Genomic DNA, 27,526 nt, shown 5'->3' on the forward strand with positions numbered 1-27,526 from the left:
TGCATCAGTCAGCCAGATAACCCTACGTTAAATCATAAATCCCCCTTCCAAGGACAACGGTGTCCGCAAGGAAACCTTTCATCCATCCACCTTCTGGAAGGCAGCACACAAAGGCCCCAGTGCAAACAGAGCTATCACAAGACACCTGAGCAAAACAAAAACCTCAAACAAAAACACGTAGGAAGAAGAAAGCTGCCCAGAAGCACAGGGCTGAGGTTGGTTTCAGCTGGTCTTCTGCCCCTTTTTTTCTGTTCTCTTCCCCCTGCTCCCCCGAACAAAAGGAAGTTTGTTGTCAGGCTCAAACATTTCCTGGGCCTTGTCCGAGTTCCACTTTGTTTTCTTTTTCTTTACTCCCCACCCTGTACAAATAAAGCGAAAACCAACTGGCACCACCTGCGATGAAAGGACAACGAAATGCAGAATTTTATCTTTTCTTTCTCTTCTCCCCCCCCCCCCCCTTTTTCCTGGCCAAGAGTTTTGGGCAAAGGACAAAAGGTATTGTTGGGTAAGCACAATTCCAGCGGCTGAGTCACGCTAAGACACCGAGGCTCTGGCTGCTGACGGGGTGCAGGGAGCCAAGCCGCTGCTCTGCGAAACGCAACCAAAACGCCGGCAGCACCGCCGCGAGCTCGGCCATCCCCCAGGCACACGGGGCAAATGGGGTTCGTGTAGTAAGGACCCAAACCCGGTACAGAGCTCTTCACCTGGAGACATTTCTGGATGGAAGGCTGTAATGCCAAGAACGGACGCGCTCCTCCCTGAAGACTGGAGGAGAGGTTGGGAAGGAGAGCACAGGGTGGTTACGATCCCTGCTGACGACACGGATGGTGCTTTCCTCTCTCCATCCAGGGCTGCTTTGCTTCCTCTCCCGACCCCAGCCCCATCCACGCCACCTCCCTCCCGTGGTCGCAAAACAGCCGTCAGGGCCGGGGGCTTCCAGGCTGTACCAGCACGGGGAAGCAGCAGCCCGATGCTGGCTGCAAATTAAGCAGTGCCCCAGGCGGGCACTTGCTTGGAGCACGTTCAAAAGCACGCCGTAGACCCTGCAACTCAATGGTGCATCTGGGGGAGCTGGAGCACTGCCTGTTTGTTTATTTTATGATGCACTTTGGTCTCTCTCAGTTGCGCTGTTAGCCTACACCTGTTCGCTCCCCTTTCTCGGGGCTGATAACAGGCAGCACGTTGTGCCGAGCGGGCGCCTGGCCTGGCCCCTGCTGCTCCTAACGAGGTTCGTGCGCTTGGCTCCCGACTACCCGAGCTCAGGGTCAGGGAAGAGGCAGAAAATTTCCTTCAGTGGGCTCAGCTCCATGGAGAACATGGTCCTCAGGTGGATCTGAAGACGAGAAGTGTCTCCGTGGTGGTCGACCCTCCCTCAGGTAATCCCTGCTGCCTCCAGCCCCTGCCCACCACTCGTGCAGGGCGCTGGATCGCGGCCGCGTTCCTTCAGCGCAGCCCTGGCCTCTTTCAACAGCTCTGGCATCATTTCATGGCAGACCCCATGACACACGGAGGCGGCTGAGAACAAGGAACCATGCTTTTCCAGGAACGGAGAATCCAGATTTTCTGGTTTATACATTTTCCCATCTGGATTTGTTTTGCCGTGCATGGGGTAGATACCAGAGATAAGGCAAGAAACGTAAAGAAATATCAGAGCAGTGGCAGCCCCGACGGGCTCACATGAATTTCTTGCATGACACAATCTCTTGTTTGGGCAGAAATTTGAATGTGTTTTCCAGCAGCAACACAGATAAACTGGCATCTCCCCCGGGGGCTGTTTCAGCTCTGCTCTGCCTACGGGTTCTGGAAGGTAGGAGCTGAGCGGCTCGGACATGCCCGCTCTCAGGACTGCCTCCACCAAGGCCTGGTAACTTCTCCGCCACTTGCGTGGCAAAAATCAAAAGCAGCCAAGATTTCTTGGGTTGAAACTCATTCGAAGAGCTTATAGACAAGTGGTTTACTGCTTGAAACAGCTGGAACAAAAGACGATGATGGGAAAACCCTGCACAAGCTCCCTAACAGCACAGGAAGGAAGGAGGAGGTCACCCTCGTGTAACACAGCCCAGTTTCGCCTCCCCTCCGTGGCACAGGACCTGCTGAAGGGTGAAGCAGAGCGGAGCCGGGGCTGGACCCCAAGGGCCTGGCAGGTGAAGCAGCAGCAGGAGCAGAGCCAGGGGGCAGGGGCTGGGCACACTCGTCCTCCCCTGCGCCCCGCAGCCAGGCTGCCGGGTTTACACAGCAAGGACAAGTCGGGAGAGGCGGCGCGGCGGCTGTCAGCTGGGAGCCTCTGCACACTAAGCTCCCGGTTAAATGTTTTCATCAAAACCAGAGCGAGAAAGTGCAGAGCAAACAGCACCAATTAGAGGCTGGGATGGAGCTTCTGCCAGCGAGCTGGGGAGAGGGCCATGAGTCACCTTAACCCTTGGGGAGCCAGCGCCGCTCCACAGCGGGGAGGAGGAAGGCGAGGAGGAAGGCAGGGAGGAAACTGGCCCCAAACCTGGCATCTGCATCCCCCTGTGTTTGTTTCTGAGCTGAGGTCAGGAGCGAGCACTTGCTGTGTTCAGAGCCACGTTATCCGCACGGCCTTTCCCTCTCTGTTCCTGTACCTGGGGGAGCCTGAGCCCGGGGAGCTGCCCGTGCTGTGAAGATGGCACAAGCAGGACACGGCCCAGGCAGGCTCCAGCCATCCCTGCCACCCAGCATGCAGAGAGCTTCACAGGGGTTTTGCTGAAGGTGGAGGTGTCAGTGAGAGCAGCACGGCAGCACCCCACACCTCCTTCCAAGACAAAAGGATTTCTCTCAGACAAAACACTTCCCAATCCAAGGCACAATGAAATGAAGCATAAGGGGAGAGGGAAGGCTCGGGCAGGTGCACCACTCTGCCCCCAGCCTGCCTCACCCCGCTGCTTACTGCCCCATTTCTTAGCATTTAAGGGGCGATCACAATTCACTTCCATTCCTGGGCTAAATTCCCTTTCAGCGCAAATAACCCATTCCCGTTTGCAGCGAGGATTCAGCACCGACGAGCCCAAAGTTCAGCTCTCCAGGAGCAGCGGAGGCTGTTGCACCATTTCAGGTGCTCGGGGAGCCCGGGCCCTTCTGCAGCAACCAGCCCACGTCGGAGCCGGGCTCCTCGCAGCCACCCCCGGCCTCCACCCCGGCACCAGGCTGCGAGCCCGGCAGGGAGGGTCCTGGGCTGTGCAGGGACCCCGTCCTGCCCTCCTGGCAGTGGCAGGGTGACAGCTTTGGGCAGCCACATGTGGCACAGTGCAGGGACCCAGCACTCCACACTGACGTGGCCAAAGCCAGGGCCCCCCGAAGTGGGGCATTTCGAGCATACCACGACCACTGGAGCAGACGGCTTCGGATCCTGCTGAGCCAGCTCGTGGCTGTATTCAAAATTGAGTAAATTTACAGCTGTAAGCTGGGAGTTTATACAACCCGTAACTTGTTAGGGATGGCTGACCAAGCCAGAACGATCGCTCCCCAGCCGCCAGGGCTCTTATTGGTTAGACCTTTGAGTGCCTGGCAGATTTTATTATTTTTCTTTCTCTTTTTCTTTTGCATTACAGAGGGGGGGTGAGGGGGAAAGGACAGGAAATATTTATTTTTGTTCCTTTCCTCTCCAAAGACAAATTGAAATTAAATCTCAGGCTTAACCCAGCGCGGACCCCTCAGCACAGCAGCCGGGGACCGCAGCACACCAAGACACCTCCCTGGCCGAGGCTGGTGCCTTTTCCTCGCTCCGTGCAGCGCTGCAATGTGAACAGCTCCGAAGGACTCGGTGAATTATCACCGGTTAGGAATTACCACCAGTGAGCAAAGCTAACCTTCTGCACGGACACTTCCCCCTGGTCACACCAGACCCCTTAAAGCACTGCCCTGCCCCAGCCCGGGCTGTCAGCGCTGGGTGCCAGAAGCACAGCGCCCTGCAGAGACCTTCCCTGCCTCTCCTGGGCTGGAGCAGTGCCGGTCCTCAAGCGGTCTGGACCCGGATTCACAAGCAGCAGCAGCAGCCCGCCAAGCAGCAGGCAGCGAGCGGAAAGCAGGACTCCAGGAGCCCTCTGATGGGAACAGATTCAGCATCACTCCCTGCCTGCAGCGGGAGAGCTCTCCAGCCACAGCAAGGCACGGCGCTCGCACGCACGGACCAGCCTCAGCCTAAACCCCTCTGTTTTTATTACAACCCGGTCCCAGCTCGTCTAAAAGGCGTTTTCAACAGGAATCCCAAACACGACCAAACTGGACGAAGGGCTGGGGGCTCTCCAGGGTCTCTGTCTCCCATGGGGCCACGCACCAGACAAGGACACTGACCCGGTGCCGGATGAGGGCCGTGTAGCACCTCGCTGCTGCATCGCTGCGGGCACTCTGCTCTGCCTGGGGAGGATGCAGGTTTTCTAGGACGTGGCTCAGGAGCATTAACACCTCTCCCCTTTACCCTCTGCTCCGTCCCGAACATGTCCCAGCCCAGAACATCAATAGTGTACATGAGTTAAAGAGCCAGCTGAGGCTTTAGGGACTCGCTCAGGCAGGATGAAGCACTCTTTAGCATCCAGCCACCATGCACGAGCATTAAGCACATGGGGACCTTTAGTGAAGTCTTAAAGGGGAAACTGGAAAAGGGGAAATTTCCTCTCTCCGTGCTCTGCGAGCAAGGATCACGCTGCCTGCTGCCGCTCCCACAGTTTAAAATACTTAAGTCCTCCAAGGTGCAGCTTAATTTTCTTTTTTAAAAAAGAAAAGTGTCAGTCTAATTAGATAAATCCTCCGAGCACGTGGCCCGGAGTTCGTCATGGAAATTAACCTCCTTGAAAGATCACAGTGACTGAAATAAGAAACTGTGTGTTTTGGCATAGCGCAGTGAAATGGGAGATGCAGGCTGCATTTCATACACCTTCCCTTTCATAAACCTGCCGCTTCATATCTGCCCTACTGGCCCCGAGCTCGGCACCCAGACTTTATCTCCCAACGCCTGTTTGCAAATCGCTGCCGAGAGGTTACAATAACCCCGGGGAGAGATTTTGCTGGCTCACCAGTGTGAAAGGACACTGCTCCCCCGCTATAAAGCCCGGCCGGGCGCAGGGAGGGGCTCGCCACCAGCAGCCCTCCGAGAGGATGCTCTGCGGGCACGGCCGCATGGGGAGGCAGCCAGGCCGGGAGCTGTTTGCCAGAGACATCATGGAGCAGGCAGGCCAGCGAGGATCTGCACAGCCCCTGCTCCCACGGCACAGGGACAGGCTGGGAAGGGTGGCAGGGAGGGAGCTTGAGGCCACGAGCCACGATGGCATCGCCCGGCGTGCGTCTGTGCCGCCTGCGCTCTCCCTGTGCTGCTCACAGGGCTCTGCCTCGCCATGCTGGGGAAGGCGCAGGGCTGACAGGGAGTAAAGCACCCTGCTCCCTTTGCTTGTGGAAGTAAAAGCAGGAAAGAAACAAGTGGCTTAGCAGCGACAGCCAACTGCCACCTGCACCTCCCAGGCGGGTTTGTGCCAGCAGGTAACGCAAGGCGGCCAGCCCTGCTCCTGCTAAACATCCTTCTCCCTGCTAAGCTCCCGCTGCACGCTGTCCTTACAGAGCATTGGGCCCAAAATGGAAAAGTTTTATTTCAACTCAGTGCCACCGGTGGCAGAAGGAAATCGGGTACCTGCTGGAGGAAACCAGCCCAAAATGCCAACGTGGGCAGGGAGCCGCAGGCCCTGAATCACCGACAGCTCTGCCAACGCCAGGCCTTCCCCTGCCACCCTGCTTACACGCGAGGCTTTCACAGGCACCCGCACCTCCAGCGCCCATCTGGCCCAGCTCAGCCACGTGTGCAAGGCCCCAGCTGACATCTCACCCCCTGCCATCGGCCTGGGCGAGTGCTAGGGGCTGCAGGCAGACCCCTGGGTCTGAGGGCCTGTCCCTCCTTGGTCCATGCCATCGGTGGGCTCAGGATGGCTCAGCAGGCAAGGGATGCACAAAGCCTGCTGCTGCTGCAGCTCCGGGCTGGGGCAGGCTGGAAGGGCACCACCGGAGTGACCGGGATGAACTCAGCCCTAATACAGGTCCCCAGTGGTTCCCTGCCAAGCCCAGGCAAGCCCCACAGTTCTATCACTAATACCTTAATACCTGATAATATTCCCAATGTAACACTTCACCTTGAAGCCAAGCACCTGGGCCCAGAAAATCAGCGTTTAGCAAGAGTTCACTGTGCTTGGCTTCTCCTCCAGGCCAACTGATCGCCAACCCCTTCCCACCTGCTCCGAGGCACGCAGAGTCTCTTAAAAAAGGCAAAGCTCCTCCGTTAGCCAGCAGCTACGGGCTGCACCAGAGAGGGAACACAGAAACCGATTCACGTGCCTGTGACCGGGCTTGGGGTAGGAGAGCAGAGAGGAGGAGCAGCGGGCATGGCTGCGGGCACAGCACCTTCCCTTCCACCCCGGCACGGTAAGAAGGGCTCCGTCAAGCCCCAAACGCTTTCCCCAAAAGGCACACGTGCACCCTTCAGAGCCTGCAGAGGGGAGGACCCGGAGGCACAGGCAGGTTCCCGACCCCTCAGGGTGGCAGCCAGCAGCACAGCCCCTGCCTTCGCCTCCCTTCCCACTCCCGCAGGGGGCTCACGGGCTCGGACCCGGCTGCGAGCAGGCTGCCGGGGAGGCAGCGCCGCATCGCAATCCTCGGCGCGATCAGAGAGCTCTCCGCGTTTTGCTGCCAGCCTGAAGTTTGAGCAAAGGAGCCCACCAGCAGGACTCGAGGAGCCGAGCGCCTCGCAGGCAGCCACCTAGTGTCCGCTCGGCCGCATCCTGCCCGCCCGGCCGAGGCGCAGGGCAGCGGCTGGGTGAAAGCAGCAGCAGGAGCAGGAGCAGGAGCCCTGGCACCCGGCGAGGGCAAGCTGGGGGCAGCCGAGCACGGGGTGGGCAGGGATGGAAGCGGCGAGGCGGCACGGAGCGAGGCACGGCCGCTCACCGACCCACATGGCACCCTCCAGCACGAGGGCAGCGGGCTCCTTGCTCCTCGAGAAGTTTGTTGGAGACCACCACGGGCCCGCAGCTCGCCCCACGGGCTGCCCACGGTCCCGGGATGCCAACTTGGAGCCAACTTTTCCCGGTCCAGGCCGTGGGACGAAGCCCAAGGCAGGGCCAGGCGCCCCACCAGCCGTGCCCGTTCCCTAAAACCGCTTCCATCCACACCTCCTCCGCTGCCCCCGCAGCAGCCCCCTCCTCCTCGCTCTCTTTCTCTGTGTCCTCGAGACTCCTCTCACCTTGAGGAGTGTTAGGATTACCCAGCATTTACACTCAATGCTCCTCTTTATTCCTTAAGACTTATTAAGAATGATAATGAGCTCCAAAGCAGTGACACGTCTCTCTCTCTCCCCCTCTGTCGCTCGCGCTCTCTCTCTCTCTCTACGTGCCTTTTCCGTCAAAGGCACACAGGACAAATCCGACCAAAAAAAAAAAAAAAACCTGACAATATGGATCAAGGACACATGAGGATTTATATTCTACAAATCCAGCCTTTTTTGTTTTTATTATTTCTACTCCAATCCCACCCCCTCCCCTTCTCGCTCACACTCTCCCCCCTCTCCCCCAGCCCTCTCGGACTTTGAACGAGCAAGAAGAAGAGGAGGAAGAAGAAGAAGAAGAAGAGGAGAAGCAAGCTGCTTGCCTGGAAAACCTCGTTAACGTGGAGCTCTTAAACGGTTGATTAATTTTAGCAAAATTTACGACGCGCTCTTGCTTTTCCTTGAAGCTGCAGGGTTCTCACCAAAAGCGAGTGAACTTGGAGGTCCCTGGCACGAGCCCGCTGCCCCCGGCGCCGGGGAGGCACTCGCCCTGCCGGGTGCTCCAAGTGCTTCAATTCAAATCCCTTTAGCACAGCCTAACAAACACGACCTCAAACTCCCAACTTCTGGCTCTTTAACTGCCCACAAAGATATTTTTTTAAAAAAATCACTAGCCAGTCCTCAAAAAACAAAAGGCAGGAGGGAGCCGGGAGCGCCCGTTCCCGAAGTCTCCCCAAGTTGGAGCTGTTGGTGCCACACAAACGCCAGGCTCTCGGCTGCCTTCGAAGCATCAGGGCTCTCCCAAAGCCACCTTTAAACCTGCTGCGTTTCGCCAGAGGGAAAAACCGAGCCTAAGGAAACGCAATATAGAGATTTATACGCATCCTGAACCATACTTCAACATCTCGGCCGTCTCCCCAGCTTCCTCCTAGCCACTGTTTGCTTTTATTCTTTGTCTCCCTCTGCTAGGCTCTGTTTTTCTGATATAGACATCAGGAGGTTAAGGGCTCAATTATCAAGTCTGTTGAATCCTCAGCTTCGCGTTACTTAGGGCTTCTCTGCTGCTCTGGGGAAACCACGGTGCAAAATCCCTTTCCTTCTTGGCTTTCCTTTTCCTTAACTCACGTCTGCTTCCTACACACCCCACGTGCGAACCCACAGATCTATTTGGGCTGGATGGAGAGAAACCATGCACTGGTTTGGGAGGCAGCAGCATTAATAAAAATAAGCCTGCGAGTGCCTAGGCAGGCTGAACCTGAGGCATTTGCGATCTTGAAACCCAAAGTAACATCCACATGGAATTTACAAAATATGATTCGAGTGGTTCTAATTAGCCCCAGTCTGTGGAAAAATTGGAAGGAAGCGGCTCTTTGATTAATGTTACAAACCAGAAAGGAAACAGATTTTAAAAGTTAAAGTAGCAGCATTGTGGAATACAGAATCATTACCAGCACGCATTTACGATACCTGCCTCAATCAGATGGGTTGGGGTTTTGCTTTTAGGGTTTTTTTTTTTTTCCTTTTTACTCGAAGAAAAAAGGAACATAGGATGCGAGTAAAAGCTTTTGTTTATGGAAGTGTGCGGCGCTTTTATCTCCCGAGGAATTTATATAGCTGGACCGTGTATAAATCCTTCGGAAAATGAAATTAGCAAAAACAAAACAGGAGTGAGGGTGCCGGTGGGCGGGGGGGAGAAAATCACCACCTCAGTAAATCACAGCGGATAACCAGCCCCTGGCTCGGACAGATAGCAAATTCTGCTTTAATAGGAAGAAACAGAGTTGGGAAGGGAAGGGGCAAGATCCATACCTGCAGCAAACTCCTGGCAAAAACGGGGGTCTATTTGCAATAAGCTTTTGAAAGTCACTGTGCAAGTTTGTTTGGGCTTGAAAAGAAAAAGGAAATAAGTTTTTTTTTTTTTTTCCAGCTAGCTTGATTGTTTTGGGTGGAGCTCAAGCGTGTGTGTATATACGCCGTATATAAAAATGAATTACTAATTCTTTCCTGGAAACTGTTTGAATTACAATCTGTAAGATACAAAAACACACCTTTATTTTAACACTGATTTTAATGCAGATAGAACAGGGGGGGGGAGGGAGGGAAGAGCGAGGGAAATGTTTTTTTTTCCCAGTGCACAGCAAAACCCTTAAGCAAGAATAATTCCTCCCCACACATGTCCGCCCAGAGCCACGCACACGCTCTGCTCAGCTGCACAGCCACCAACTGAACTCCAGCTTTCAGTGGCTTTTCCCTCTACCAAGGCTTCGCTCTGAAACTGCGAGAATGACAACGTCATGTGTGGGGAAAGCTGACACTTGGAGCTTTTAAAAAGAAATGAGGAAAAATAAGCTGTTGACTTCTTGGTTAAAGTATTTTCTTGTTCTAACTCATGTTCTTATGTCACTGGGCTAAAAAAAAAAAAAAAAAAAAAAGGAGAGAGAGAGAGGGAGAGAGAGATATGACTTTCCTTGAATGATCTGTTTAACCTAAGCCAGAGGAAAAAAAAAGAAGTCATTAATTACTTATGTGAGCTATTGCTTCTGAAAGACAATAAACCTGCCTGGTCGCCATGGATATGACATATTTGCTCTGAAAACAACACAATAATTAGCAAAGGGGAAAGATACAAGGAGAATATGCAAACTCCTGAGTTTAAAGCCATAGTGTTTCCTTTTTTCCCCCCTCCTCTTTTTACTTGACAGAGTCAAGTCTGTTTGCAATTCAAATCAAACAAATAAACAGAAGATTTACAAAAAAAAAAAATAAATTAAATGATCCACCACACTCAGAATCACAAAAAAAAAAAAAAGAGAAAAATTAACGAGGAAAAAACAGATAAAGTCTAGTATGGACAGCTCATAAACCACCTAGGTCTTTTCCATATGCACATATATATATGTAAAATATATGTATATATCCACAAACACACACACAAATAGATTTGAGTTATAAGGGCTCCACGCACTATTTCCTCTGGGATTATTCCTTTATTTTTAAGATGAGTGTAGAAGCGTACCGAGAGGAAAAACGTCTCTGTTTCAGGCAGGGGAAACCTTCTGAAGAGGCACCATGAGAAAGTACAAGAAGGGCTTTTTGCTACGTGAAGCACGCAGCGTGCTGGGAGCATTTTCTCTGCAAACCTTTCAACTTTCCTCCAGAAGATGAGCAAAAACCCCAACTGGGTCCGTCAGCCTGACCAGCCCAGTCCGAGTTCTACAAATTTTAAGCACCACAATTTTCCCTTCTCTCACCTCGATTACTTTGTACGAGGCGATACCGCAGGGAATCGCACGTAAGAACGCGATGGATAAGTTAGCAAATACCCGAAAGTGAGCTACAGGCAGGGAGACTTCTCTAAAATAATTGATAAATGTTGCGGGGAAAATGTTTTTGAGATTTCTCTCTCATTAAGATGAGACAAAGACTATTAAAACCTTCTCTAATGCGATTGCTTTCTGGATTCTGACCTTCCACATTCGGAAACCAAGTAATAAAAACACCCTAACAAGCACTTTATCTTTAGGGATATTTGACTTTGAACTTATTTTAACATTAAAAGGACTTGGGAGGTATAAAAATAACAATATAGTTGCCACAAGTTTCTGCTGCTGCTGTTGTTGTTTTCACCGCTACAAAAACCTTTAGAACAAAATAAGCAGATTAAGGAAACATCCCCCTAATTTAACAGGCTCTTTTTCTATTTTTTTTTAAACAATAGTTTTTAGCTGGACGCTTTGATCTTGAAAGGGTTCTGCTATCTCGTGTGATGAGGGGGGAAAAATGATCTGTTTTAAATGATGATGCAAAAAAAGGATCAAAGCCCTGACTTTCTGTTAGCCATAATAAGCTCTGTCTCGCACAAAGCCTCAACTTCAGACTTCAATATACGGAATATACGGGAGCCCAATAAAAGCACCGAAAAGGTACAAAGTCTGACAACAAAAGGGGACACTGCTCCTTTAAACGTTTTAGTGCATATGGAGTTTGATTTCTGAAAGAGATCAGTTTAACATCTCCATAGAAACCAGCAACAGATTATCATCAACAGAATAAATAACTAGTCTAATAAATTAAACAGGAGGCATAAGATCTGGAAACTTGATTACCGAAGTTCAGCAATATTCCCCCATAAACTCTTCCGAGCCACCTTTCGGGTAGCTAACAAGGTGGCAGCAGCACATAAATAAAGGGGAGGCGGAAAGCAGCGGCAGGACTCCTGGAAAGAAGTCCCAAAGCTGCTTTTTTATCTCTTTTTTTGCGGGAATTTGAGGGTTTTTAGGGTTAGGGCACCTGGCGCAGCCGGCACGGGGACGGGCGCTGGGGGGGGGGGAGCTGGGGATGGGAGCGGGCCCGGGGGGGTGGCAGGGGGCTGGCAGGGGGTGGCGGTGCGAAACCCCCGAAGTTTCCCCGCAGGTGCCCGGGGGGGTCCCGGCGGTGCCGCCACCTGTGCGCAGCCCCCGGCACCCGGCGGGACCCCCGGGGGGGGGGGGGGGAGAAGGGGGCGAAAAGTAGGGGGAGAGCAGAGGGGAGGGGAAGGGGAGCGAGAGGAATGGAGTGAGGGGAAGGGAGGGAGAGGGGGGGGGGGGGAGAAAAAACTTCCTGGCTCCGGCCGGCAAATCAGCTGCGCATTCTGCAAATGCCACCGGGTAAAAATAACCTGCCGCAACGGGGGCACCGCGCGGCCCCTGCCCGCCGGGGGGCTGCGGGGGTCCCGCGGACGAAACTTCCCCGGGCCGGGCCGGGCTGTGCCGTGGGGGGGGGGGGGCAGCGCCCAGCGCTCAGCGCCCCCCGCTCCCCGCCCGCCGCCCCTCGCCCCGTTCCCCCCCCTGCTTCCCCCCGGGACCCCCCAGCCCGTGCGGTGCCCACCTGCCCGCGCCGCGCCGAGCCGGGCGGGGCCGTGCGGGGCCGGGGGGGGCCGTGCGGGCTCTTACCTGCGCTGGGGCGGCTTCGGCGAGTTGGGGAGCGCGGGGCAATGTGCGTGTGTTTGGGATGCGGGCGGCAGCGCGCATGCGCCATCAAACTTGCCCTGATCCCGGATTTTTTCCTCCCCGCGCCGCTCCGCCGGCCCCGAGCGCTACCTGGGGGGGGCGAGCGGGGCGCGCTGCAAAACGCGGAGCGGAGTCGGGCTCCCCCCCCCCCCCCCTCTATCCCCTCCCCTCCCTCCTCGCTCCTCGCAGCCGCCGCTCCTGCTCCGGCCCGGCCCGCCCGGAGAGGGGCTGGGGGGGGTGAGGGGGGGGGAGCCGGCACGGAGCGGAGCCGGGCAGGGCAGGCGGGGAAAGGGAGGGGCGGCCGCAAAACCCGGAGCGGATCGCGCTGCCCGGGGCACGGGGAGCGGCGGGGGGGCGGCTGCCCCGGGCGGCTCCCCGGGAACCGCGCTCGGCCCCGCGCCCACCCCCCCGGCCCCCCCGCGGCTCGCCCCGGTTTCATCCCCGTGCCCCGCGCTGCTCGCAGCCCCCCCCCCCCCCCCCCTCCCAGCTCCCGGCCGCTTTCCTGAGAACTTCGCAAGTCGGGGAGCGCTGCGGGAGCGGCACCGGGGGGGGCCCCGCCGGGTGCGCGCAGCCGGGCGGGCAGCGGGCAGCGGGCAGCGGGCAGCGGGCAGCGGGCAGGCAGCGCAGCCCCGAGCTGGCAGCACGGGGTTGGGGTTCAACCTGCTCCTTCTCCGCTGTCCTCCGTCCTGCTGCAACTGCTGCCGCACGGCAGGGCTGGGGGGGAAGGTTGGGTCGTGGCTCTGCCACAGCATCCACAGCGAGGGACCCACGGGCACAAGAGTTGGGGCTCACCGGCACCCCATGGCACACTGGCACCCCATGGCACACACTTGTGCCCCATGGCACACAAAGGTACCCCATGGCACCCAACAGCACCCCATAGCACACTGGCACCCCATGGCACAAACCAGTACCCTAAGGCACACTGGCACCCCATGGCACATACTGGTACCCCATGGCACACACCGGTACCCTATGGCACCTACCAGTACCCCATGGCACACACCGGTATCCCATGGCACACTGGTACCCTATGGCACACACCAGTACCCCATGGCACACACCGGTACCCCCATGGCACACAAAGGTACCCCATGGCACACACCAGTATCCCATGGCACACTGGTACTCTATGGCACACACCGGTACCCCATGGCACACACCGGTACCATGGCACACACTGGCACCCCATGGCACACACCGGCACCGCCACCTTCACGCGGCTTCGTTCCTTGGGGCTGCGCACCGCTGAAGGCAGCTGCCTCCGTCTCTGGCCTGCAGGATCGGGGCTGCCCCAGGCCCTGGCTCTGCAAACCTGTAAACTCTCGACCAACTTCACTCGCAGGGAGCAGGGAGCTCTGCGTCAGCACACCCACACACAGCCTCCCGCAGGAGCGTCTCGCTCTTCCCGTGCGCTTCCCTGCCTGTGTCTGTCTCCACCTGTTGTCTCTTGTCAGATGCTTGCACTGGAAGGTCTTTGGGGCAGAAACCACGGTTTTGCACTGGATTTACCGGTGCCTTGCACAATGGGGCCCGGCTCCGCGATCGCGGCTCCTACGTGCTATTGCCACACACGTAAATAATAACAATAATTAATAATAATAGTCTAATTCCTCTGATTTCGATGTGACGACTCATGTGAGTAAAAGTGACTCATATACATGAGTGTTTGCAGGACCGCTGCCAGCTCTTGAGCTTTTATTGTGAGTCTTCCAATATTTGGTGTTCTGCTTTGATCCCCAGCCCCTGGAATGACATGTTTCTAGCGCCTGTGTTTACACAAGGGAGCTTGGAAATGTGGCCTCGTGCTCCCCAAAGCCCCAGAAGCCAGGGGACAAGTAGGAACCTTCCAAAGAAATGGGTTTTTAACAGCTTTTGAGAAAATCCTGTAATTGGGCAGCTGGCGGGGGGTCTGACTCATGAATTTTGAACAGACAAGTTCAGCAATGTACATCTCCTCGGTGAAATATTTAGGTCCCTGCGAAGACCAGGCTCCTAAGCAGGCTGAATTTACAGCGGAGAGCCGCGCTTCTGGGGAAATGCTCGGAGCGTCTGAAGCGTCTGCGTCTTTGCAGAAGCCGGGCTTTTGTTTATTTGAATATTGTTTGGTATTTGTCACGCCGTGGTTCTGTATTTTTACCTGCTCACAATAAGAAAGCAGGAGAATAGGGATGAAAATGGGATAATTGAAGTAAATAGAACTGTGTGGTTGTTCGTGTGACTGCAGCGAGTACTTACAGCGTCCTGAAGTTAAAAGACCAAACTTGTTGAATTCTTATGCTGGAGAGACACTGTCAGGCTAAAAAGCATGAGTCTCTGCAAGGAACTGTCCCAGCTTCTGGTACGAAAGTATGAAAGAGCAGGTCCTAAGCTATGGATTCTTCTCCTTATGAGGCATCCCTGAAGAATGAAGGGTTGGGAGAAGAGGGCCCTTTAATTAAGTCTGAATCGTTATTTTTAATTGCATTTACTTCTTATTATTTTCTCTCCTTCGCTTTTTTGCATTTCTCTCATCTGAGGTGCTGAGCGCAGACTGAATGGTCTTCCTCCTGCTTGCAAGTCGGCTCATTTTGGAGCGCCGTGGCGTGCCCTCGTTAGGAGGGGCTGGGGACAGGACGGAGCGCTGCGGCGGTCGCGCGTCTCGCCAAGAGCTCGCCGCTCCCTGCAGGCACCCCACAGCTGCCCCTCAAATACCTTCAAGCCCAAGCACAGCCTGCCCCAAAGCTCTCTCCACACCGGTTTCAGAGCCCAGCTCGGCGGCTTTGCGGGTGTCTTTTGACTTTTCTGTCCCTGCTCTCCGAAGCTCGCTTGCGCAAAGCCCCGCGCAGCCCAGGGCTGGTGCCGGCCATGGCAGTTCCCAGCAAAGGCTCCTCCATCAGATAGAGCATGAGGTAATGACACCTTGCACAGCCCGGTCTAGATAGAAATAAAATAATTTAGCAAATTGCAAATGATGCATACTTAACTATTTATGCAGCATCTTCCTGTCATCAACCCAAAGCAATTTTACTTCCGTGTTGAACAGTGGATGAAAATGTTGTATAGATTTAACCATTGCAGGAGTTCCTTTTAAGTGGTGCAGTAATCTCTCTCCAGCTAATTTAGTGTTGTAATAAGGCACCACCCTCAGAAGTCCTTTGTGTTCTTGTGTCAATACTGCCCCCAAACCATAAGCACCGGCATCTGCATCTATCATAAAAGTGGGTCTGAAGCACGGGAAGACTAAGAAAGGAGCAAGATGGCCACTGGCGAGGCAACCTCAAGAGCCTTTTTCCAGTTCTGGACATACCAAATTTCACTCTGATGCCCACTGGAAGATGACTTTCTTTCTCCCCACATCTCTGCAATGGTTTAAAAGCATTTCCACCAAGTGGAAAATTCACCGCCACGCCTTTGCTAGCAGAAGCAGAGCGAGATGTGTGTGAGGAGTGGGCCAGCTCAGCGCAGACTCACTTTCTTGCCAGGGGAGATTCCTTGCCCACTGCTCAGGGTCTGACTCAAACAAGACCACTTCAGCCCTGTTGGGATTGAAGACTTTTCAGTTCTAACCAAAACGTCTCTCATTTTTGCTCTTTTTTTTTTGACTATACAACACAACAATGGGAAAAAAAAAAAAAAAAAAAGAAAAAGGAAAAAAAAAAAGGAATCGTGGACATGACCATCCTTCCCTTCCCCTTCCAGTTTACCAGTACGTACTGTAACCAGTCAGACCTTACACAGCTATGGGTCCTGCCTTTGCTATTTCCTGCTCGCCTGAACATTTAACAAACAAACAGTTTGGTTGCACAAGACCATTGGCAGCCCAGACTCCACATGCCCCTCCGTCTCCAAAAAGGTTTCGTGTATTCCCAGTCTTTCTTCAGTTACCGTATCACACAGCTACACCATCAGCTGCTGCCCTTGGGGAGAGGACATCCTGCTCACTGCAAGCTGCCTGCCCATAACACATTGGTTGTATTGAACTACATATTTCAAATAAATTTCCATGGACTGAAATTGTAGGACACCTCTCTTGCTATTTATCATTCAGCAATTAGCAATAATAACATCCAAACTCATTATTAGACTGTCCTCTATGTCAGCTGCCCAAAACTCGCCGCTAAATCCAGAAATTCCTCTCCCGAGCCCAGCTTTGAGAACGGTTCCCCCTTCTGCTTGGGGTCCTCTGGTTTCCACCCGGGTGGGGTGGCTGCAGCTTGTGCAGGCACGCCGCCATCGCCTACGGGGTGCAAGGACACAGAGAGCGAGGATCTGTCAAGTTCCTTCATGCACTGCTGGGAAGCGGTGAGATATGAGCGTGAGGAGTAGTGCAAGCCCTACAGAACGGAGGATTTGGATTGAGGACAGCAGAGCTGTTGTGGGTTGAGTGCTGAGGCCAGGCAGTAACCCCAGGACGCGCTCCCACCTGGCTAAGCCTTCCACGTGCAGCCCGAGAAAACTTTCTTAGCCTTACGAAATTCCTCACATAAGAAAAATGGTGCTAAAACAACACAAGAAGGGCCTGGATTAAAATGACAAAAGCACAGAACTACACACTGAAGGCTCGAACGCTGTCCTCAGCTCACCCTGCTGCGACGTGGACACTGCTTCGTAGAGAGGGGAAGAGGAAGGGCTGCACCAAAGGGGCTCTTGGAGCTCTGAGGCACGGGGCAACACAGCATCAGGCCCCGATGCCTCGTTCCTGACCTCCCAAAGCAGCTGGCACGCTTTACATTGCCCTCTGTGCCACGTCAGTTCCTCCAAGGGACATTTAATCTCTGTAAGAGAGGCGGCTGAGCTCTAGGCTGACTGGTCCACCAAACTGGACCCAGTTATCCACCCCAAATGGACGACCCCTCAGCCAGCAGGCATCCCAAGCAACCTTTGCCAAGCCTAGAGCACACCAAGGTGCTACCCAGGACTTCTCCTCTTGCTTCACAGCTTGCTGGCAGAATGAAGAAATCACCCAGACATGCACTAGAAAAATCTTGTGGATTTGCTTAGTTTCGTAATGGAAAATGAAAAGTCACTGCACAGGAGGAGGAGGCATTTTTTCAGCCGCAGACATAACATTATCTGCCTTCGCTCTTTTATCATAAGAGTGGCACAAGCAGTCACGGAATAACCTGTGGCCACTGTTTGTCAAGGGCCGTTTTCTCCCAGGCAGCTAACCACTGCTTTGCACGTGCAGACCAGCAGGAAGAGGGAACGGAGCGGTCCCCTCGTACCCTGGGCCACGGCCGCGGAGCGCAGCAGGCGTTGCTTCACCGGCAGCAGTGGGGCAAGACTTGTATCGAAAAGGATCAGGCCCCGAGTTTTGAAACTTCCAACTTTTGTTTAGAAATATATATAACAATTATCAGCACGCAAGCATGTAATAAAAATATTGAAACTGCGTGGGGCATATTATAGGTGTACAGACTAAGACGGGTTTTTGGCTGGTACATAGTGGGGGAGATAAGAATTGGTTTAGAATCCGTTCTTATCTGCTTTATTTGCCTTAAATCTGTATAAAGGTTCAAGCAGAAGTCCTGGCGTTTAGCAAGAAGGATCTGGCATTTCAGCCCAGTTCTGCCCCCAAATTTTCCATTGAGTTCACTGTTCTGTGCACCTGGGTAATATCCACTGCTTTGGGGCTTAGTCCTAAGGGAGGCTACTAAAGACAATAAATAAATGTAGAAGAAAACAATAATAAATAAGCAACAACAATAATAAAACTGGAATTCAAGTGTGAAGTTGTATGTTTGTAATAGCCTGCCTGTGTTAGAAAATAATCAACTAAATAGCAATAAATAATAAAAATTTATATTAACAATTCATTTGTGCTGATACAGACCTTCAAGTTAGAGTTCATTATATTAATTTACTAATTAATTAAGCAGTACATCACCTGGCACCTACACAGGTTTTATTGCACTTTATAGATGGGAAAACTTAAGAGTCTTGCCTAGGGACACAGTGAATCAGTGGCAGAGCTGGACACAGAACTGGAATATCCTCCACGGCTCTCTGTCTGTTTACAGCATAAAGCTGTCCTGATTTTCCGACTAATTTAGTTCAACAGATGCAATTCTCAGTGTGGAGACTCCAATTTGGGTGCAAGAGGGAGTTATTTTGTTTGAGCTGAAATCAGTCCTTAATTATATCAAGCTAGTTATATAAATGCAGTTTTAAAAATATCCTTGTAGGCATCTACATTTCAGGACACTGCCTCCCAAACACACCTTTGGTTTAAGTGCTGCTATTTTCCAGGTGGGTCCCAGGGCCCAGCAGCTCTCCGGGACTTTCCCGTCCCCATTGCACCAGGGAACTCCACCCAGCGAGATGTGCAATTCTGCATGTCTTCCACCAAATGGAGAGGCAGCACTGGTGAGTGCCTGGGTTTTGGTTACGACAGAGCCACCACGGTTTATTCTGGCCTTTTACTAATTGGTTTAAACTTCTCCAGCGCCAGGCTTTGCAACCAACTTCCAGCTGCTCGTGGAGCTGCCACACGGCCTCGTGGCTGCTTTAGGGGGATGAAGTCGAGCTGACTGCAAGCCGGCACCCCCCGGCACTCCATCTCAGCATCACGGAGAGCTGTTATCGAGGGAGCACTTTCATCGAAGGGCTCTTCTGAAATGTGATCCCTCCAATATGTGCCCTGCACTGACACTTGCTCCCGTGTGGTCACCCCGCACCCACCTCCCGGGCAAGAAGAGGCCACTGCTTTAGCTCTGCCTTCCTCGGGGTCTTTGTGGTCCTGCTGGTGCTGGTGCACGGGCACAAGTGTGCTTGGCCCTTTTCTTTTTCCCCACAGCGTGTGCCAGCCTGGTGGACGTCACGGGGGGCTCCACGGGCTGCCCAGAGCACTGGAGGCGAAGCAGGGGCTAAGGAATGCACAGGAACTGCGCGGGATAATGGGCAACGTTATTTATAGCCTGAACGCAGAAAACCTCCCCTGCCTCCCCCCTCGCCAACAGACAAACCCATGTCCAGTAATGACAAAGTCATTACCTTTTTATTATTTTTCAATAGGGTTCAGATGTAGCGTGTCTGCTCCTTACAGCCCGTCCTGATGGCTCGGGGCTCCCAGCTCTGAGAACATGCAGCTGAGCGCGGCGAGTGGGTGTGGAGTCACCAGCCCTGCTTTAGGAAATTTGGGCCTTACCCTCCCGGCAGCCTGTTATCTCGCTTATTAAGGGAGAATTATAATGTTTCCCTCCCTCCCAAGAGGCATTTGGGACTACAATAAAGGCCTTGTGAGAACTGCTGGGAGATCAAAGCGGGGATCCCATTGGAGAAGTTCAGCGTGGTGCTGCTCCTGATAAGATATGGGGTTTGGGGCTCTTAATAGAAACTGTGGGCTTTTCAGTGTTTTTTCTAGTGTGAATGCTACCCTTGAAAAAAAACCCACACATTTTTTTCATGTGGAAATCCTAAAGTTACGTGATCCTCGGGTACTGAAAAGGTTGAAATTCTTTTGGATTAGGTGGGTTTTCAAACTTTCCACCCCAATGTCCCATGTCCCGTGTGAAGGCTCTGTCCTTACATGCGTTTTGGTCACCGATTATTTCACCACTGCTCACTCCTTCCTCCTCCACCTGCTGCCCCTCTGAGCCCCCAGCCCTTCTTTCTGTCCTGCTTTTAATGCTCTACCCATGCTCACTTCTTCTCCTGCTTCTGCACATCCATCCCCCACCTTGTATCTTCAGCAAGACCCCGTCTGCGGGTGTGATAACCCACGTAGCACCCAGGTCCCTGGGATTTAGTCGGAGATCTGGTGCTTGTTTGTTTATTTCCCTTTCAGCACATCACTGAGGCCCGTGTGGCAGGCGATGTGAAGGGAGGTGATTATGGGAGACTATTTCCCCTCGCCGCTCATTCACGACAAACAAAGAGCAATGATTGATGATTAAAAATGCATTCTCTGGGCTTGTTTTCTTTTGTTTTACCATTATGGAGATATTATAAATACTGAATACTAATCAATCCAGACCTGGTGGGACCTCACAGACCTTCTGCAATCCAAGGGCTTTGCTCTGCCTTGCAACCTCTGCAGTGCTCCCTTCCCTCCTTTGTTCCCGAATGAAGCACCTGGAGCCCTCTGTCCCATCCCAAAAGGCTGAAATAACTTGGGAGGAATGCCCGGGGTCGTCCCAGACCGATCAGGCTGTAAGGGACAGCGTGTGTCAGGGCTGCACTCAGGCATCCTGGCATTTCCCTTCGGCGGGGAGAAAACTGAAATTCACTGCTCAGATCAAAGGCAAACTGCTCTGATTTAGGAAGCCCAGAGTGCCACAAATTTGCTTTCAAAGTGGATGCCTCGTGGAGAGGAGAAGAGGTGAGGAAGTCTCCTCTGAAAAACACTCAGCAGCGAGGCTGGATCCCTCCCTGGGCAGTGCTGTGCAGGAGCCCGAAAGCCACGTCCGATTCCGCAGCATTACACAATGTCCAGAGAAACAGCAAACTCGGCGGCGCTCGCATTCTTTTATCTTTATTCAGTCAAATTAACTGCCTTCCCTTTCTCTTTTTTCCCCTCTCTCTCTTTCTCCCTCGCTCGTGTGAAACAGAGCCACTGCAAAAATTCATCAAAAGCCTCTATCCTGACCGAACGGGAAGGTTCCTCTTCACTTTGGCCCAAACCACTACTTTTTTTCCCCATAATTTCTTCCCCATGAGATCTCCGTGCTCTGCTCCCTGCTGCAGCCAGCACTCGCCTCCCACGGCAGTGGAAGCACAGCTGGGGTGAGGCAAAGCTTTCTCCAGGTCGAGCTCCCTGCCCTGCTCCTTGCCACACGTAGGCAGACCCCCGGCACGGCCAGAGACCCCCGAAGCCACCAGGGTGAGACACGGCCATGCAGGGCAGCCCTGGGATGCTCAGGTTACAGAAAAGAAGCTGCAGTGGGCACTGACACACATTTTTCTTAATACGCTTAGAACCAGCCCAAGAATAGCTGAGCTCAGCTGGAGCATATCAGGAAGGAGAAGGAAGAGAATCTGAGCTGGGCTAGCAAGAAATTTTAGTCTGAACCATATGGCAAGAAACTGCAGTGTGTTCTTATCTTGAAGCCCGAGGATTTATTTTATGCACATAATTCCCTGATCATCTTGATGTAGCATCTATCTCTTAGGAGGATGGTGTTGCACTATCTAACCACCGCTGCTGGAAGTTGACAATCTCTCTATCATCTTAACTTTCTTAAATAATTTTAAATATATATCTGTCTTTAGAAAATATCAAGGACCCGATCCCATTGAAGTCTGGGAAAGGAGTCTAATCAGTTTCAATAGACGCTTGGATCAAGCCCACAGTTGTTCATTACTCTCTTTAAATATTGTATCTCCGCGTTACATCTCTGCATGCCACTCTCCTCTAGCACGCACAGGATCTTCCTCGCCCTTTGAAATCTGCAAAGTTTTTCTGTGAGAACAGCATTTCTCTGTGATCCGTGGGCAAAAATGGAAGCCACCGCTCCCAAGCAACAAGGAAGCCTAAAGTGCTGATTCTTACCCAGTGCAATTTCTCCCTCTGTGTCTGCAAATTTCCCTCCTTCCCCCTGCCCAGGGCACTGTGAAACCAACTCGTAGGGAAAGGGGCTTTGCAGCAGGTAGCGATAATTAATATGCTTCGGATTTTTTAGGTTAGCCTTGAGTCTGCAAACAACCTTCAATGCAGTGTAATTACCAGCAGCTCCCCAACAAATTCAGCCTCGCAGACTCGTTTCACCAGCTCCTGCACGCAGCCTGATTCAGGCCACTCTCTGCCGAGCCTCGGCAGTGGAATTCCGTCTGTACCCAGTGGTCTGTTCAAAGCAAATATTGCTAGCGCTGTGTTTTCAAACATGTACACTTTCACCCAAAAGATCCTACCTCTGCTGGCAGTTTGTTTCAGCGATACCACTTAGCATACGCTTGGCAGAAACGGCGCTGCGTGTGTCTGCACGCCTGTATGTATATGTATGCACATGTACTACACCCACACACACACGTTACTAATCCATTGCCTGATGTATTTATGGCTATTTTTCCTATAAACCGCTGCCCTCTAAGAGGCTTACGGCCTCCTTCTGCAACCACGGGAGGACCTGCTTGCTTCCACAGTCCACATCTGCGCTTCGGAAAGGCTCCCTCTGCAACCCCGCTGAGATGGTGACCTTCGGGCAAGCAAAGACCCAGTTTAAGAGCCCAGGCCAGGCCTGCACCACCTTTTGGAAGCGTAGTCTTAAACTGGGCTTTCCTTGCAGCCTGGTTAATGCCCTGGCCAAGCCCCTTGGCTGCAGTTACAGTGACCCCCAGAGGCCAGTCCCGAGGAGCCAGGGGAACCCCCCACTTCCAGCTGGGGGCCACTCTCCTTTCCCTCTCCTTTAGAAGATTTCTCCCAAATTCCTGCCTCCAGGAGAAGCAGCCCATGCTCGTTTTTGACACCATAAAGCCAAGAAGCATCCATCAGCAGCTAGATCATAGAATCAGCCCAGAATTGGTTTATCTGGAAAAATGCACCTTGAAACCTCCGAGCCAAGAGGTGGCAAATGCTGCGTTGTCCCAGCTGGACTCGCTCACTACCACCTGGGAGGGCTGCTTTCTGCTTTCTGCTTTCTGCTGCAAAACGCAGAGCCTGGGACGATTCCTCAGCCCACGCTATGCAAGAGGTCAGACAGAAAATCACAATGGTGCGAGAAGTCTATGAATCAGATTACAAGTATGACGGCGCAGAACAATACAGTGCTGGTTAAAGATACCCAGGCTACTGCTAAAGAAGCCCTGCAAGCAGTGGAAAATTATACCAGACACATCCCTGCACTACTACAGCTGCACCCTTCTGATACCAAGCTAGCTCAGGTGTCTCTACAAGGCGTTTGCTACGTACAGACACACCAAACACTGCAACTGGCACTTGTACTGCTTGGCCACTCTGCACCTCGGCATCATCATCTGTAAAACAGGGGGAAAGATCACCACCACGGTCAGAAGGAGCTGTGAGGCTGATCTGCTGGTTTTTAAGAGCCCTGAAACCTCACAGAAGGGCAATTTATTGTTCTTCTTATTTTCCTGTGATCACACTATTCCCACAGGGATTGTTTATTTCTCAGCTCTGGGTTTCAATTTATTTATTTCTCATTGTGTACCGGGTTTCCATACAGAGCAATTTCCAGCAGCAAAGACTGAAGGGACTATTTTCCCTTTCCGCCTTCAACTTAACAAACGCACAGGCTGATAAATCCTCTTGTGAAAATCCTACAGGGTGAAACAGGCTACAGATCAAAGGCAAGGAACATTTGTCCTCTAGTCTGATACCAAAACCAGCAGAGCTTCCTCACCTTCAGAAAATCATCCTCCAGGAAAGCGTGCGTGCCACCCTCCCACTCCCAGCTCCCAGCCCCAGATTCTGCCTTTGCCACACATTTCTGCCGCCCGGCTCTGCCAGTGGAATCCGGCTCTACGAGCACCAAGGGTTCAATTTCCCTGTGAAAACACCTCTGAACAAAGCAGGAAATCAGCCAGCGGAGGGAACAGCGCCGGACCCTGGTTCTGGTTGGTGTCTGGAACCAGAGGGTGGCTCTGAGGCTGGGCAGAAAGCCCGGTGAGCTGGGGGTATGGGGTCCCAGCTCCCGCGGGGACCCGGCCGCTGTCAGCCCCACACTCAGCCTGTGGGGTGCCCGGAGCTGCTCCTGCTTTCCCTGTGGGTGCTTTGGGCTGGTGCCAGGGCGCTCTCCTTCCTGCTCCGACAGCACAAACACGCTGTACCTGCGATACCTACGGAAATACAAAGGTCACTGCGCTGCCGCGGGTGAGCGTTTGCCAGCGCCTGTTCCCAAGAGGAAGGAGGGACGCTCAGCACGCCCAGGGACCCGCTTGGGTCTGACCTCTGTGCGATGCCCTCAGTCCTGGGAGAGGTGGGAGCAGAGCCCCAGGTAGCCCCGCTCTGTCTCGCTCCTTCCACATGCTGGAGAAGCTCCCATAAAGTCTCCTGAGCGGTCCTGGGCTCAGTGCCCAGTCCTTGCTGTACTTCTGGTACTGGGGAGGGTGCTCGGGTTGCATTTGTACAAAACCTGAGCAAAGGAACCAGGGAATAAACCTTGGATGCAAAACGGCTGGGCCATTCACACAGCCGAAGCCAGACAGGACATTTAAAGAGGGAAGTGTCTGACATCTCTGCGTGTCGCTTGGCTCCAGCAGGCACACAGCAGCCACGGAGCTGAGCGCTCGCTAAGCCACCAGTGCTGGAAAGGTCCCAGTGGTACCAAAGACCTCTGAGTAACTCCTGAGTCAGTTTGTCTCCAGGGACTGCTCACATTCTGGAGTTCTGGATCATGATTCGCACACATCTCCCTCAGCACGCCTATTTCCTTCAGTGGATTTAAGGGAAAACCACGAGTTTTGTTTCTGCTTATCCATCCCTCTGTTATTCAACTGTTTCTTTATGAAACCATTACGAAGTTGTGTTCCCGACAGGCTCACGGACTTGGAAAAGTGGATTTTATAGCTGTGTCCTGAAAGGCTACAGGAAAAGTTTGGGGATTGCCTGTTTGCTAAGGTTACGTACAAATTATCTCAGGTAGCTGAATTACTGCAGTTTAACGAGCGACCCCGCCTCAACTGCGAGGCAGCACCTGACCGTGCTCCCGACCAACTGCAGCCGTACAGGAGAGCACAATTGTTGGAACCAACAGAAACGCCACCACGCAGCCACATTTTGCTCTGGAACAGCACCAGTAATTAGTGCAGCGACTTTACTAGTAACCTATTAAGCTGAAGTTTGACTTGAATCGCTCCCCAATACCAATAAATTTGGCTTGGTGCTGTAGGAGACGCGCCGCCTTTCCACGGATTGCGACGCTTTATCAGGGTTGGTGGCAGTGCCAGAGGGGCTCCCTCGTGCTGTGTGCCGAGCTGTCCCCAGCGGGCGTGCACCACTCCCTGCACACAGCTTCTAAAATCCAGATTTTTGGTGAAGAGCTCTGCGGTTTCACCCTCAGCCTGCCGAAGATTTAACACTCGCTTCGTCAATGAATGCGCAAAGCAGAGCAAACGGGGGGAGCTTCACACAGGTGAACAGAAATCTACTGCACGTTCAAATAACCTTTGCCTCTTGTTCTTAAAATTAAACCCTGCGATAATCAACGCTCAGGGCGAGCATCTCACAACTGACTGTGTAATTTCAGGGGCTCAGTGGGAACACCGATCGGAAATCCCTGTAGGCGCTTTTATACAAACACCCCCTGCGAGTGCAGCTGAAATGGAGAAAACAATTCAGGTGAAAAATTAAAAGGAAAACTCCAGAAAGCTGAGGTGAGACACAGCTGCTAATCAGTCCAAAAGGGTGGGGAAGATAATTTATTGCTATAAAGTGGACTTATGTTCCCTTACCTGTGAATGTTATCATCTTTGATAAGCGATACACACGCATATTTTATATTTCTATGTTAAAAAACAAAGTACAATCTTACAATAAAAAAGCCTGGTAACTGCAAGGCCAGGTTGCCCGTGGAGGCAGGTGTGTGCGTTAATGAAACACTCCTTCCTCCCCGTCCCAAAGAGCCTGCCTTTATAGCCTGGTCACGAGCTGAAGTTACTGTAAACATGGCCTTCTAAAGTCACCAAAAAAGTTCAGCACCCCTTGCAGGAAGGATCGGTTTACACCATCTAATTTTTCTGTCTGACTAATACATTAAGTCAGATATCGTTTCCTGCTCACAGGCCGTTTACCCATTCAGCCAGGCTTTCTCCCTCCCCTCTTCTGGATTAATCCTCGATTCCTGCTGACCCTTCTCCGTTCCCTATTTCTCCACCGCCCTCCTCGTTTTTCCCCACGAGCCATTTTTGTGAGCTTTTCCCAGCACGAAGCCCAACACCTTTATGGGGACCTTCAATCCCCTTGGGCCCAAACCCCACAAGCCCCATTCATTTTACTTGACCAAAAATTCCTACCGCAGGCACCGGGCACAGTGAGCTGCCAGCACGGCGGGCGCTGAGCAGCAGCTGGGTTATCCCACCTGCAGCAGCACCGCACACCCGTGGCCAGGCCCCGGAGATGGGGACGAGCCCAGAGCCCACTGGGGACAAGTGCCCCAAAGCCCCAGGCTGGGGAGCGAGGTGCTCGGGGGCGTGCACCAGCTGTCTGTGCCAGGACAGCAGCACAAAATGAGGTTTCCTGCTACACCGCTGTCCTCAGGCAGCGTGAGAAGACACTTGGGAGTAAGGGAAGGCGAGGGAGAAGGGGCTGGTTTTAGGAAAGCGAGGGCTGGACGAGGGAATGGTGTCATTGAGTGCCTGCAGCACGGCGCCCGTCTGCTGGGGGCAGAGAACTTGGTGTGCTGCCCACACATCTGTACTGCCCACAGGGGGCAACAAGCGCCCAAAATACTTCAGGATGGGCAAAATGAAGCCAGCCCCAGCCCCCAACAAGGGGTGGCTCTGATCCAGACACCTGTCCGCTCTCCCAGGCTGAATTTGGCTTATTCTCAATGGGCTGACTCGGGGTGGCTTACTCCAGGAAATCCAGCGCCGATTTCGGCTGGGTTTTACAGCCCCCGTGGTCCCGACCAGAACCACTTCGGGTGGGCCGTGGTGCCTGAGGCCGCTTGTGTCGCCCCGTGTCACGGGGCTTGAAGGAGAGGGTGTCCTATCAGCTCATACGCTGGGAGGCTGCAGCCCCTTGGATGATCCTGGCTGGAATTTCACTAGTCCCAGTAAAGCTCCCTGCAGACAGAAAGGGGAAATAGCTCCGCGCTCCGTTCCCCTCCTGCACCCAAACATGGTATCTGCGTCCAGGGAACAATGACTTAAAAAGGACTTCAAAAACAGGCATTATTTGTCATCTGGAAGAGCTATAAAAAGAAACACTTCTCAAGTAGTGAGTGTGAATACCATTACTTTACAGATTCAAGGGAAAAAAAGCAGATAACCTTGGGGAGACCCGACCTTCAAACAGGTTCAAATAACTTTACCATGCTTTCCCTTCCTCTCTCCCACACAGGCACAAAATTACATACGTGCACACGCTCCCACACATGCACACTCCCACATGAGCACAAGCCTGTAGGCACGCACGTGCCCTCTGTCACACACAGAGAGCCTCTTGCACGTGTTCCCACTCACAGGCGTTTCCACACATTCCCATTTCCACATTTTTCTGCACTTGCAGTAGCACTCCTCACGTGCACGCGTGCACACACGTACACACACATCCAGACGACAGCCAGACCATAATATGCCAGCACAGTACGGTAACTGCAAAAGGAAGATCAGACCTCTCAATGCTGAGTGGGTTGGAATTACTTTTGGAAAGGAATTCCAGTGTTTGTTCCATACCCAGGGTGTT

The 27,526-nt window shown here is 53.0% G+C and overlaps 1 protein-coding gene and 1 long non-coding RNA gene across 4 annotated transcripts in view; both read right to left on the bottom strand.

Moving 5' to 3' along the window:
- Positions 1–12,430, bottom strand: part of CASZ1 (castor zinc finger 1) — a 171,605-nt gene extending 159,175 nt beyond the window's left edge. For all 3 annotated transcript variants that reach the window (XM_072026896.1, XM_038166757.2, XM_038166760.2), the window contains exon 1: positions 12,187–12,430. The gene's annotated coding sequence lies outside the window, so the exon portion shown is untranslated. The remainder of the gene's footprint in view (positions 1–12,186) is intronic.
- A 460-nt stretch (positions 12,431–12,890) lies between these two features.
- The window catches only part of LOC119713428 (uncharacterized), a 94,597-nt gene continuing 79,961 nt past the window's right edge, over positions 12,891–27,526 (bottom strand). The window contains exon 4 of the long non-coding RNA XR_011804645.1: positions 12,891–15,159. This is a non-coding gene — a long non-coding RNA (uncharacterized lncRNA). The remainder of the gene's footprint in view (positions 15,160–27,526) is intronic.

Source organism: Anas platyrhynchos, chromosome 22 (genome assembly GCF_047663525.1).
Source record: "Anas platyrhynchos isolate ZD024472 breed Pekin duck chromosome 22, IASCAAS_PekinDuck_T2T, whole genome shotgun sequence".
NCBI lineage: Eukaryota > Metazoa > Chordata > Aves > Anseriformes > Anatidae > Anas > Anas platyrhynchos.